Here is a 14,183-nt window from a genome sequence, read left to right as displayed (position 1 = left end):
AATATAGCACTGCCATTTCCTATTTTAAAACCTTTGGGGTATATTTCCTCTGAATTATCAGAGTCCCAAATTATTTGAACCAGGAGGTAGAAATTGGTTCCAAACTGACTACGATTTTTTCTGTCTGGGAAAACAGCAACAACAACAAAACAATGAATTGGTTGAAGAGTAACATGTTCAGGGAGCCTGAAGTGACCAATCAAAGGTTAGCAGGTTAGTGACAGAGATGAGGATGGGGCCAAAAGCATTTATTTTTTTCTCACCAGATCCCAGTAAATCCCCTTGCCCTTCCTGTTGCACTAGCAAATGACTTCTCAGGTACAGGCACCGGTTTGCGGTGTTGATAAAATCTCTGATCCCTATAGAGCAATAAGGTACTCCTACTGCCTTTGGGCTTTGCAGTAAGCTTCAAATTCCCATTTAACCCTGGTTGAAACTATTTTGGATATTGCATCTTAATACCAATAAATTAGAACCAATAAAGAGAATTTAGTCTTTAATCAGACAAAGCGAACCTATGGAGACCTCTTCCTCAGGCTATCAAGGTAGTTAGAGAGGCTGTACTTTAAAAGACCAGTATAGTTTTATGACATCTGAAACCTTTGTAGTTGAGCAAGTTCATATGTAAAAGCAACCTCATTTCCTGTCACAGGACTGCAGCAGATCACCTAATGTATCAGGAAAGATTTTCTCTTTGCACATCCTACTTCACTCAATTAGGTAGATATATCACAGGACATTTTCACTATTTTAATCTTAGGCTGATACATAAAACTGTGTTCATCCTCATAGTTGAGGCTCATTTTTTCCCAGTTTAGTGTTCTGCTGTTGAAATTAAGCTCTTCTGTGTTCCAGTCATCAACACAAATTTGATTACAGACAGTTTATAAAAATAAGAAGAAGGTGTTATTCACGAGCAACCATCATTTAGCCAACTTTCACCTCTTGCTTTATTTTTTTTCCTTGAATTGCTTATAATGTAAATTATTTACCAAGTTTTGTAGAAGCCTGGTGACTGAAATGTACAGAAGTTCTACTCTTATGGGAGTAATCATTGAATATGTATATTTGAAGTGCAGGGAACACATTATAGATGTAGCTCTGAAGTAATACAGATCCAAAGAGCTGCCAGGCATACTAGGTTACCTTTATACTACTGTTTTCTTATGAGCAAGAGAACTCCGATTCTCCCCTTGTCAACATGTTTCCTTTGGCACTTGATGGTTAAAGAAAGAGTTAGAAATCCTTGAGCTCTTTGGCTGTGAAATGGAACCTGAAAAAATTTTAAAATGTTTTGTGGTTTATATCTTTGAGGAGAAAAGAATTTAAATGCTGGACAGTTTCATAGTGATGCCTGATTTTTTTGAATTAAACTTATTAATTGCCTGCTTGAGATAATTAAAGCATTTGTACTCAAAATAATTGGTGTCATTGAGAATAAAGGATTTAACCTTGGCAGTAGATTCAATCTGTCTGCTCCAATTCATTCCTGTGATGACAAGAGGAATCGTGGTGTGTGGGTTTTTTTCTCTCTCTCTTAAGATTGCTAATAATTAGTTTAAACATTCAACAGATCATCTGGGTAATGGATGTGTATAGTTCCTCACTGTTCTTCTTTATATGGCAGGACTAGAAGTGATGCTCTTTGAGGATAGGGGTAGTGGTGGTACTGCATTGCAAGAGAATGAAAATGAGAGATGATTTATATAATCTGATCACATTTTTGTTAAACTTGAATACTATAGATTTAAAATCTAAGCTGGGTCTTTTTAGAACTTGGTTCCACAGAACATGAGATGGAAAGAAAAGATAAAAAGACAGACCAGTGATCTGAACTTCAATCTGGAGAGGCTTTTTGAGAATCAGCTGTAGGCTTTTGTATGTCACAGAATGGTTGAGGTTGGAAGAGACCTCCAGAAGTCATCTGTTCCAGCTGGACAGAAATATCCGTTGTGATACAGAACAGCTGATACAGAACTAGATGCCGTACAAAGATTTTGCTGGCAGAATTTCCATGGATCATGGATGAAAGTCCAGAACCTGATGTTAAGCATTTACAGTCCCTGAGGGTCTATTTAGCCCTAAACAAATATGAATTTGTCTAGTATTAAGCAGTGGAAGCAGGGGAGGGAGGGAAATTTTCAGATCTCACAGCTATCTTGCCTGAGGATCCAGATGGATCACAATTTCATTTTCCTTATTCTTCTTATCCCGTTCTTTTTCTTTTAAGGAACATTGAAGTCCATCCTTTCCAAGATGTATGCAATATCTTATCTAGTAGAGGATGACATGCAGTAAGGGGATAAGAAGCCTTCCTTTACACAAGGAAGGTATTAGAGCAATTATATAAGGTTTTGTGACATGACTGTTTATCCAAAAGCAGGAACACTTTGTTTCAGTTCCTTTTTTAATGCCTGAAGCTGATTCAAATATCTCTAAAATTGATAGAGCTTTTGCATAAAGGGTTATCCAATGCCCAAAATTTGAAAAATAATGTTTTCTCCTCCTTCTGATATTCTTTCACCATGGAAAAAAATAAACCAGTTAAAATTCATTGGGCATTCATTAGAGGTTCATTAGGAAAGCATTTGGTAAAATCAATGTCTCTGAAATTCTTGATATCTCATTTGAGGGTTCTGGTTTCCACACATTTTGTTTTGGATTATTTATGTCTTTGTATGGAATAAGAATTCAAAATAGCTAATGATCTGACCTTTGATTTTCTCATTTGCTACAACTACATGCTTACGTTTGGCTTTTGAAAAATTCACATTACTTGGGACTTGAATATAAGCTGAAAATAGCCAGCAGTCCAGACAATTTTTCCTTCATAAAAATAAGGACATAACATAATATAAAAACTCCAAGTTCTCTCTAGTTGAAGCTGGGGCTTTCCAAGAGCTGTGTTGTAAAGAGTGGCATTTGGTGGTGCCATCTTTGAAGCTCTGCTTTGCCACTTGCTTTTCCTCCTCTCCAGTGAGGTCACACCCTCCTCTAGTCCTGTACCTTCAATGACTCAGCAGGCACATTAGGACCTGGGTCTCTGATGAAGATTCTCAGTGAGAAGAAAAATGCTTTCTTCTTTGTTCAATAAATCAAGAAAGACTGATGTGGTCCTGAGTAAGTCTCTCAGCACTGGTGAGGCCACATCTCAAATCCTGTGTTGGGTTTTGGGCTCCTCACTGCAACAAAGACATTGAGGCACTGGAGCATGTCTAGAGAAGGGCGACAAAGCTGGGGAAAGGTCTGGAGCATAACTATTATGAAGAGCAGCTGAGGGAGCTGGGGGTGTTTAAAATGGAAAAAAGGAGGCTCAGGGGTGTCCTTATTGCTCTCTACAACCTCCTGAAAGGAGGGTGTAGTAGGTGGGAGTTGGTCTCTTCTCCCAGGCAACCAGTGACAGGAGGAGAGGAAATGGCCTCAAGCTCAAATGCACCAGGGGAGGTTTAGACTGGATATTAGTAAAAAATTTCTCCACTGAAAAGGTTGTCAAACACTGGAACATGGAAGTGGTGGTACCACCAATCTAGAAGCCCTCAAAACATGTGTGAGCATACCACCTGGGGACATAGTTTAGTGGTGAACACGGCAGTGCTGGGTAATGGGGGAACTTGATCTTAGAGGTATTATGTTAACACAGCATATATGTTAGAAAAACCTCCTTCAATGGAGAGCATATCCCCATCTTTTTACAGTGAAATACATCTCCTATATCCTTTTACTCTATAATGAATAATCATGCAGTTGCACCAGCAGTCTTTAGGGAATACTGTATTGTCATCATTCATTTTGTAAGTACTGATTAGCCTTGTACCTAAACCATAGCAGACCATAATTAGTCTAACCTGTGGGACTCCTATATGCAAACAGACATAGAAGATCCCTAATGGACACATATGCATTCTCCCTTTGCTTCCTGACAAGTAGGAAGGGCTTTTATCTCCTTAGGTGGAACACCCTTTATTTTGATCCCTCAAGCTTCCTGATATCATAACAGCTCAGCTGATAGGCTCCAGCTATTGTCTCCATCCATCTCGACCATTATTCTTAATAGAGTCATTGCAGCTGAATGATAGCAAGCAATTTTCAGTGCCAATTTCCAAATATTAAAGAGTCAAAATAAGGGTTGCATTAGCAAGACTGAAAGAAATAAAAAAAAAAAAAGAGGAAAATAAATAAAATAAAAATTAAAAGGAAGGGGGGGAGCGAGAAAGGAAGGGACATGGAAAGGCAAAGGCAAAAGAAAAAGGAGAGGGAAAGAGAGAGGAAAGAAAGGACATTTCTAAGAAGTAGAATACTTTAGTATGAAGATAAATGTTTGCATGATTTCACTCACTATGACTTGGAAATCTCAGCCATGAGTGCTCATTAAGCTCCTTTAAACTGTATGCCTGTCTCCATATGAAGACACATGCATGTTGTGTAGAACCCAGGACAATATCCCATATTCTAGAAAATGTACTGTAAGTGGAGGCATACGTAGGAAAGAGAATAAATGGGTTTAAATTACATTGGAGGTTAGAAGGGAAAAGGTCATGAACTCAATTTAGTCTTACAAATGCAAAAAAAAAAAACTTTTTAGAGCTTCATTTATCCTCTGAATTCATGAGATCTGCCCAGACTCATTAGACTGAAGCAGTAGAACAGGAGCTAGGTGATATGTCACTAGTCTTTCAACAAGACGATGGTACAAGCCAAGTAAAGCAGATAGAAATACATTATTTAAAGTGAAGGAATTATCCTCTTTGCCTATTGCTTAGCATAATATAGATTTAAAAAAATCTTTTAAAGCTTATATGTCTGTAAAGCCAGTTCTCACTAATCTCCATCAATGTCAGCTCCCATTCAAAAAAATTATGCATTTCATATTCAAATTCACATATATACAAATTCACATATATGCATATATATATGCACATACACATTTATATATATACATACGTATGCATGCCCAAAATTGTACAGTGACCCATCCCACCCTCCTGCATCAGTGAGAAATATTTAGTAGTATAATATTTGTATTATTGTTAAGGATTCCTTTCTTCAGGATACATTTTAAGGATACAATTCTTGATCTTTACGGAAGGCTTTCAATTTCTCTTTCAATGTCATTCTTAAGAGACTAAGATGATAGAATAATAGGAAAAGAAAATGTGTTTTTCTACTTTTTCAGAAGTTAATTCATACCCATGGAATGTGCCAGATTTTAGTGCTACAAAACTAAGTCCTCTTATGCTCTATATGGGCTACATTTGCAATCTTAGCACCGAGTGTGTGAAGTACTCTGCCTGAGAAGCTTAATTGTGCCCAAGAATGACCGGCATTAGGGACAAGAGAGTACTTGAATCTCAGCCAGCTTCTTGGCAACTGGGATTTTGATGTCATCAGAAATGGTATCTCTTCATGAGAAAGAGCTGTTCTTTTCAAATCAGAAGAAATGGCTGGGTTGACTACATTTCCACACAAAACTGAAATTGTTAAGCATGCCTTGCCACCTTAATCTAATTTGAGCATTTGAGATCCTCTAACATAGGTTTTTGATTTGTTTGATAATGTGGTTAATATTAACAATGCCCTCCAGATTATTATAGATTTGAGGAAATTGCAGGACATGGTGGCCTGTGGCATTCCTACAGCACCTCTGAAAAGGACATCCTGGACAGAAGTTTGTGCTAATGCAGCAAGAGCAAAAGGCCTTTCACCATCTTAATATTTCATTAAGCCCTAGCTAATGAGCAGTGTTAAACACACAGAACTGAACTCTGCACATGGTACATTTGTTTACCCCAAAGAGTACCATCCTGATTTAGGCCAAAGACAGGGTTAATTTTTTACAATAGTTGGGAGGGGCTGTGGCCAAGATCCGGATATTGTTTGATATCACCTCAAGCCATTGCCAGGAGTGGGGGAAGGGACTCTTTGGTTTCCAAGAAGAATGTGGTTTCTGGTCCAGAAAAAAATGCTGCTGCTGTCCTATTGCGGCAGATTGGGCTTAGTAAGAATTTTGCATATAAATCACCCTCTCTTTTGTACACTTATGTTATTAATATCTTTGCTGTTACTGTGCATTTTCTTATCATTGCTGCTTCCAATAAAATGTTCTTATCTTAACCTCTGATCTTTGCCTTTTGTGTCTCCAATTCTCCTCTCTGGCCACCCGAGAGAGGCCAAGGAACAGGGAGGGTGCACAACAGTGGGGAAGGGGAGCAAGCGAGCAGCAGTGGGTTTTGGGGAGTCTCAGTGGGAGAACTAAATTGGAGAGGACCATTCCTAAACCACAACATAAACCTTCTCAGCCAAACTGGATCACGTGAAAAGAAGTCTTACATCAGGCCAAGCCTGAATTCAAACTGGAAAACAATGACACTCATAAAAATTGAAATAAAGACAAGATATTTGGAATTTTTCACTTTTGCAGCTTAGATTGAATTAAAATTACAACATGGATATAAAAGAATGCATTCCAATTTCAGATCTCTGTCTCAAACTGTCAGAATACTCTGTTTTCAATCTGTAAACATGACTCCATTTTACTTAGAGTTGCTAGAGGGATAAATAACAACAGTTTCTCAGACTTTAACAGGTTTTTTCATTTAACACCTAGTTAGAGTCAAAATATTAGTGTCAGAAGATAGTGCTTATGAGTACCTATGGTATTTTTATCCATATCTATTGACTATCGTAGTATTTGGTGTGAGAGAGCCAAGCAAATAGATGTATGAAAGTACATGTGCACATATATCTGATTTTGCACTGCCCAGAAAATACCCAGCACAAGTTCTCATCAACTGAAACAGACATATAGGAGAAAACTGAGTGAAAATTCAATGTTACAGGAAAGACCATTGATGTCTCTTACGGTAAAAGCTCCATCTCGATAGAGCACTATATTCCAGCATGATCAATATCAGGAAAAGCCGTATTTAAAGGAATATTTTCAGAGAAAAAGTAAATATGGCTTTTTTCTAAAATTGCCAAATTGTTTCTAGACAGCAGTATAGAAGGATATGCTAATAATCTATGTACAGCTGGTTCAGACTGTTAAAATGTTGAGAAGTTTTAGTCATTGGAGACATGCTATCAATGCAAATTTCTTGCCTTTTTTGCTTTGCATATGCATTTTTTTTTCTTTTTTTTTTTTAAGTCAGGAACAAAATATTTTAACTGCAGGAACAGAAAGCAGGATTATAAAGGTGGCCAGAACAATACATAAGTAAAGAAAATGGAGTGTGGAAGAGTTCAGCAGCTTCTAGCTTTCACTGTAAAACTAACTGGAGCATTGTTCCTAAATAAAAGGAGACATAGCTGAATCTTTGGTCCAGAGAGGAAACAATGACTACCTTCCTCCTTCCTTATTCTAATTCAGCTCTTCTGGCTATTCTCAGGATGGCATGGCATTCTGTTCCTTCTGTCCTTTCCCTTCCTGTCACAGGGATTTATGTGTGATTTTACTGTCTCCACAGTCCTCTGTCGCCATGAAGAGCAGACTAGCAATTAATCCATATTAGAAGTCAGTAGAAAACTATAGATCAAGTTTGGTAGAAAGGACTCCTTAAAGAACACTGAAACTCCTATCATTGCCTGAAACCTAAGACAGGGCACTGTTCTCAGAAGTGTTAGAGATAAGTAGCTCCACAGACAGGGCCAAAATGTACAGCCATGATTTGGGGGTTTAGAAATTTAAATCTACCGGTTTCATATGTACATTACTGGTTATGCATGTGACTGTGTATACATGCCAGTTACATGTGTGGAGAAACTCTTCTCCCAGGTTCTAGAAACAATTTTCTTTCAGATGGTGTCATGCGCTTATCTGATATCCACACTGCTTAAATGGGGCATCCAAAATTCCTGTTGGCAGCATCTGTCTGGAAAGCAGTTTACTTTGGGACATGGCTGTGTCTGCAAAAGTACTATTATCACACCTATTGCCATTTTTCATGCATACTTTTTTGTGATAGATAGGCACCCTTGCCAAGCTAAACAGGCATGTGACAAATCCTAAAGAGACATGCCGTTAGTGCCTTATGTCATTGCACTAACCTAGGGTTTAACTGGTGCAGAAAGGGTTCTGCCAACCTGCAACCATAAGGTGAATTTCGCCTATTAATTACTGTATTTATATTTTTCTTCAGTTATGAACTTTGATATGGATAATCTGCAGAAAACCAAACCAAACAAACCCCAGGAATACCTAACCAAGATCTAAAATAGCCTTGTTTGGCAAAAGTATTAATTATACACTTAAGCACATAACACAAAGAGGAATTTAGTTCAGGAAACTCTCTCTCCATATCTGCTCTGTTTCTGTGTGGTTTATTTCCCATGGAGGTTATGAGAAGATGTGTTTTCAGAGGACAGTACTTTAAAATGGAGCAGCAGTATGTATTGTTGTCTGTCATATACAAAGGAATTATACATTTATTCTCTCTGAAACCACTTGCAAAAAGCTGAGACCTGTCTTTTCACTCCTCTAAATCTCTACTTGCATTTCTGTGCTTCCAAATACATTGATAGTGCAAATCACAGAATTTGCAGCCCAAATGATCTAATTTATAGTTGCCATCAAACACCTTGCAGATTTCCTTGTGACCATTAAAATGGAGGCATAAAGGAAGATCATTCTTTCAAAAATTCATTCCTTATATATACTGTCAAGAAATCCCAGGTGGAGGGGAAAAAATAAGAACTACAAAATAAAATACAAGGAGAGGTGCAGTATAGATCTGTAAAACACATCAACATATTAGGAATGTTTTTGTGATGTGCTTTTTATCTTACTCCTTTGCACTTCTGCTTTTCTTTTTTATGAAAATAAATCTCAGATCCCATCACTCTGAAAGCTAGTGCTTTATCACAGTCTCTGGTAAAGCTGTATAGTTTTGTGGACTTTTGGTCTTAAAATATTGTGGCAAATGACAGCGCTCAATTAAAATACAGCTTGAAATAAGAATTTGTATCTCTTTTGTAATATATTGCTTAATAATCTGTTATGGGGTGCTGCACACTGTGTGTTTGAGAAGACTTCAAACTTTTTTTTTTTCAAATAAAGAAGTAGGACTTGATCTAAATAAGCAAAAAAAAGTTATCGCTCACAATATATATGTATTTATGTATTACAGATCTTGCTGAAAGGTCTAGAAATTCCTTTTGGCACATAGTACTTGCGTGAATGATGGGGTGTTTTGTCCTTTCTGCTGCTTATTTTTCCTTCTTTTTCCTTGGCTTTGATTCTGAGGACAGCATGCTCTTTTCATCTTGCTAGAGATACGGCTCTGCATAAATCTCTCAGGAGATCTCACTCTACCCAAGCAATTTGATGGTAAAAGAAGGAATGCTTCCTTATGTCTGTATAATTTCAGTTGTGTAAATCAGTGCATTGACTTTAAAGCCATCCTGACTTTACTGTGGATCCGCCTTGTTCACAAAGTTTGGCTTGTCAATTATAGTAGCCGTAATATCCTTTGCCTCCATGTTAAGCACCAGCAGATAGCATTTTCTCAGTAAGTGTTTGAAAAACATAAAGGTTTTATTTTTATTGTACAGAAACAGTTTCCAAGAGGGGAAAAGCAAATAAATACAAAGGAGAAAGAAAAAAGAAAAAAAAAGAGAAGTGAGGAAGAGCAAAAACTAAGACTTGATGTCAAATATTTCCTTGGTGACCTGAATGAAGAAAATGGTACCCGGTTTGTAAGTATCAAGCAGTTTTGCCATTAAGCTGAGAAGAAGCCAGCTAAAGTATAAAATATGGCTATAAAGCTTCACATAAACTACAGAAATGACAAAATAAAATATCTGTATATGCTAATTATATGCTGTAGACCTAGTTTTGCATTTCCATAAATCTTCCTCTTGAATTGTTATATTGGCTAGTAATTAAGAGACTTATGACAAATTACTTGATTTATATTCTCAGCCAGGTCCGGACCTTACTACGTACTGATTTCAGCAGGGAAGCTTTAAGAGACACACAGGAGTATGCCATACTTTACTGAATGAACCTGCAAAGTTTTTTTTGTGCTGTCAGATGTTTCTGGAGTGTCCATAGATTTTATGAGGATATATGAACCTTTCAGTTGTGGAAGAATTTTGTTTAAAACATAGGCTTACAGTCTTGAAAAGGAGCAAGACTGTGTCATCACATACCAAGATATAGATAGATTACGTTAAGAGTATTAATTTTTGTTTTTAAATCTCAAATCACATATTGTATATATAAAATGCAAATTTCATTAGATCTCCAGAGAACAATCACTTCCTATGAATCCAGTTCTTGAATATAATGTCTTTTTAGCCAGTTATACAACATCAAAGAAATGCATGGAATTTTTTGTAGATGGTCTGGTTTGCATAAACTTTGCTCATCGCAGAGAATATCTAGGATCACCATCCCAAAGATGACAGAAAAAGGTTGAAAACTTGATTTACAAACTGATAACAAAATATTCTTTACAAACAAAGAGAGGAAAAATATTTTGTAACTCATCAGTTACGGGTTTGGCATTTTTTGATGCTTCCTTGTTTGTTTTATTTTTTTTAAAGTGGGTTAATTCATTTTTGCTACACCAATTCAGTGTATATTTTGTAATCTTTATGCCAATGGGGTCTTACAAATTGTTAAGAGGTTAGCAGCACATGTCAAAACACTTCTCTTTTACCTCATCTAAGGTAATCCATTACTAGATCTTATACAAAATTAAGCATTACAGCTAGTCTAAGATGTTTAGAAGTGTGAGGCATAAAAAAGAATGAAAATCCTTAGATAACTGATAATTTTACTCCATGCGCAGGTTCTTTGCCATAAAACGTAAATAATGAATTCTTCATTCTGAGCTATATAATACATTTTTGTAAGGAAACCAGAGCTTAGACCTTAATAATGACTGAAGGATTTGAAGAACATTTAAGTATGATAGGTAGTGTTACCTGCTATAAAGAGAAGAATATTATCCAAACAGTATGAATGTAAGTGCTGTGTTCACAGATAAAGAGGGTAGTTTTAATTCTATTTTAAAAGCCACACAAATACGTGTCAGACATTATAATTATTGCCACAGGTAGGTTGGAAGGTTGCAAGAGAGCAAAATGTTTATGGATTGGTAATCTCTTGTGGCCACAGGTGTCCAAAAGTGTTTCTTCTCTTCATTAAAAAAAACAAAAAAAACCCAAACAGAAAAACCCACAAAACAAAACAAACAAACAAAAAAACAAAACCGAAAAAAAAACCAAGAAAACCCTAACCACACAGAAAAAACAACAGAGAGAGAGAGAGGTGTGACAGGTTAAAAATGGGCAAGTCACACTTCAGTGTAGAGCTTCTAGCAAGGAACTGAGAGTGAACCCTAGAAAAACTCCCACTATTGTAAATACTGCTTTGCAGCAGTGAAATCTTAATTAGTATTTTTCTTCCATTTAACTGCTCCAGTGGGTAAGAGATGCCTTGTACCAATTTTTATCTTTTCACTCCCCATCTCCCTCCCCTACCCTTTTTTTTAAATTTCTCTACCTAAGATTTCCAGGGGGAATGGTGTCTATAAATTAAACTAACTGGCCACAGTGTTATATGATTATTGTCTAAGTGGAACAGATTTATCATCTTCTGTTTTTCATTTCCTGTTCCAAGATTTCTGTTAAATACGTATTACTCATGAATGACAAAAGGACTAACAACAAGAGAGGCTATTTCCCAGGGGGAGTAGGTACATTTGGAGTGTGTTTATTATCGAGCTAATGTTCTTCACCAATAACCAATTGCACATTCTATTAGATTTTGTGCTCTGCTTTCTAAAAACTGTATATATTAGCAGATGGGGTTACATGTGTTAATCCGCTGAGACCAATGAAAGCTACTGCCTCTCTTAACACTTCAGAACATTGTAATTCTTCACCCTAGTCTCTCATCACCTCTCCTATCCTGGTCTCACACTACTGTGTTGGCTTGGAGGAGAATGCCAAGTAGAAGCGCCCAGAAGTACAGTTCCCTGTGTTGTAAATGTAAATTAGAGATCCATGGAGAATTTTAGCTCTCATAAAATCTCACTTTAAGGCACCCCGAGTTGAATTAATCGTTATTAGTGCATTGCAGTCTGCTTTAATTAATATAGTCCATTAACATATAATAAAAATTCAGAAATGTAATTGAAAATTGTCAAAAGAATGTGATTGATAGTAAAAGATCTATGCCCAGGTGATAGTGTCTGTTTTAAACACATAAGAACAACATTAAATATCACCTACATCACATATGCTTTCATCTGGAAGAAACCCCAAGTGAGCACTGCACACAGTTATCACTAAACTTCCTTCTCTTCCCATCTCCTTTCCTCTGGGTTGTAGAAGCTGCCCTGCGATTTTTGAACAGAACATGAGAGTCCTTCTCATGATAGTCCTTGACTATCTGATATTATTCTTTTCTTCTTTTAATTTGCCTCATTCTGAAATACAAATAGCATAGTTTGACAGTGACTGCCACAACATGGGAGCACTCCGTGTGTAAACATCATGTTTGGCTATTTGTGGTGTCGTCTGATTACAGACTCTTGTAAATGAAAATGACGTGCCTCTTTTTCACCTGTCACATAGCCATATCTCAGGAAATACATAGCCTAAACTAAGGGGGAGGCCAGGGATTTCTGCATTCTGTTCTTGTCTCTTCTATTTGCTGAATTCTATGTGTTTCAGTTGTCGCTTGCATAAAATGGAGCACTGAAATTTAAGGTACGTCACAGTTGCTGTTGCAACTGTGGGGATATCCCTACCCTAAATTTAAACTGACTGTGGCAAAACAGATGCTCAAGCAGTTTCCTTGATTTCAGTCTGAAGTCTGCTGTTACATTGTATGCTACAGCAGTTAAACCATATGTAATATCTCAGATAAAACCTAACATTCAGATTCCTTCAGGAGCTGCAGTCACATCAGGTGTTACCAGTTACCAACATCAGACTGAACTAAGACAATAAATTTCAAGCATTTTCTGGAGTTTCTCATGCTCCCTGGACTTTCAACTGAGATGAACAGACATTCAGAAGTAACTAAAGAAAAAACTATTTCCGAATCTGAAAGCAGTTAAACTGTTAGATACTCTGAGTTTTAGTCCTTGCGCTGAATAAGACAGAGCCAGGAGATGACCACTGGCTCTGAGACAAGTTAGCACCAGCTGTTTGGTTATCTGTGTTTTTAGTGCTGATCCACCCCAGGTAGTTGGAGCAGCCCAAAAGAGATCAAGTGTGGGTTGCTAGCTCAGCTCACAGTGAAACAGTTTGGGTACAGCACTCAACCTGGCCCACTTTTCTTTAACAGCACTTTCTTCATCAAATTATTAATGCATCCAGCTCTAATCCTCCCACCTTATCTCAGACACTTGACTGGAAGGACCAAAGTTGTCATGTTTGACTACATCCTCTTCACACTCAATGAGAGAAAAACATGTCTGAAAGGCAATTCATCCCAGCTAAAGACTTAAGACAGTGTCATGAGTCTAAAGTTAGGTAAAATGAATCCATTTCCTTTTGCTCTCAGTTGTGTCTGGAGGAACCAAAAAAGCCTCTCTCTTTCAAAAATATGGCAGGATTTAGGCACCTAAATTCTTTTTTATTGTCCTAAACTTCATTCAGTATGACTATCTATCCTCCTTTCCCTTTAATGGGGGTTTAAACCAAATGTTTACAAAAATATTAGTAATCAAGTAAAAGCATTCTTTCAGTTCTCATATTGAAATCTGTATTTTCAAAGGCCTTTTGCCAAATAGTTTGCCATAATTTGTCACTTACATTTAATCACTACTTTGAACACTAGGCTTAAAAGACTTCCATCTGAACACCCCCAAGTATCTAGATTTTTACAAGGTTGGATCAAAGTTTATTAATAGGCATTATAGAAATGTAGGGAATAATATGATATCGAGAAGGGAGGACGGTGTAACCAATGAACCTTCCTACAGCTCAGTGGATGGGGAAGTTTTGCTTGCTGGTTTGTCTGGTTTTTAAATTTACAGGAAAAAGCAAGCTATTCTTTTGCTGTGGAATCAAGTTCCCAGAAAATAAGGACCAAATTAGTCTTATATGTAATGGATTACAATGTCCCTGCTTACTATAGTCTTATCTCTTTAACCACTTACACAGTAATTGTTCGACAAAAGACTGACACTCTTTTCTGTTTCCTGGTTGTGATCCTGCAGGATTGC

This window comes from Corvus moneduloides, chromosome 2 (genome assembly GCF_009650955.1).
Source record: "Corvus moneduloides isolate bCorMon1 chromosome 2, bCorMon1.pri, whole genome shotgun sequence".
Taxonomy (NCBI): Eukaryota; Metazoa; Chordata; class Aves; order Passeriformes; family Corvidae; genus Corvus; species Corvus moneduloides.
This window is presented reverse-complemented; position numbering follows the sequence as displayed.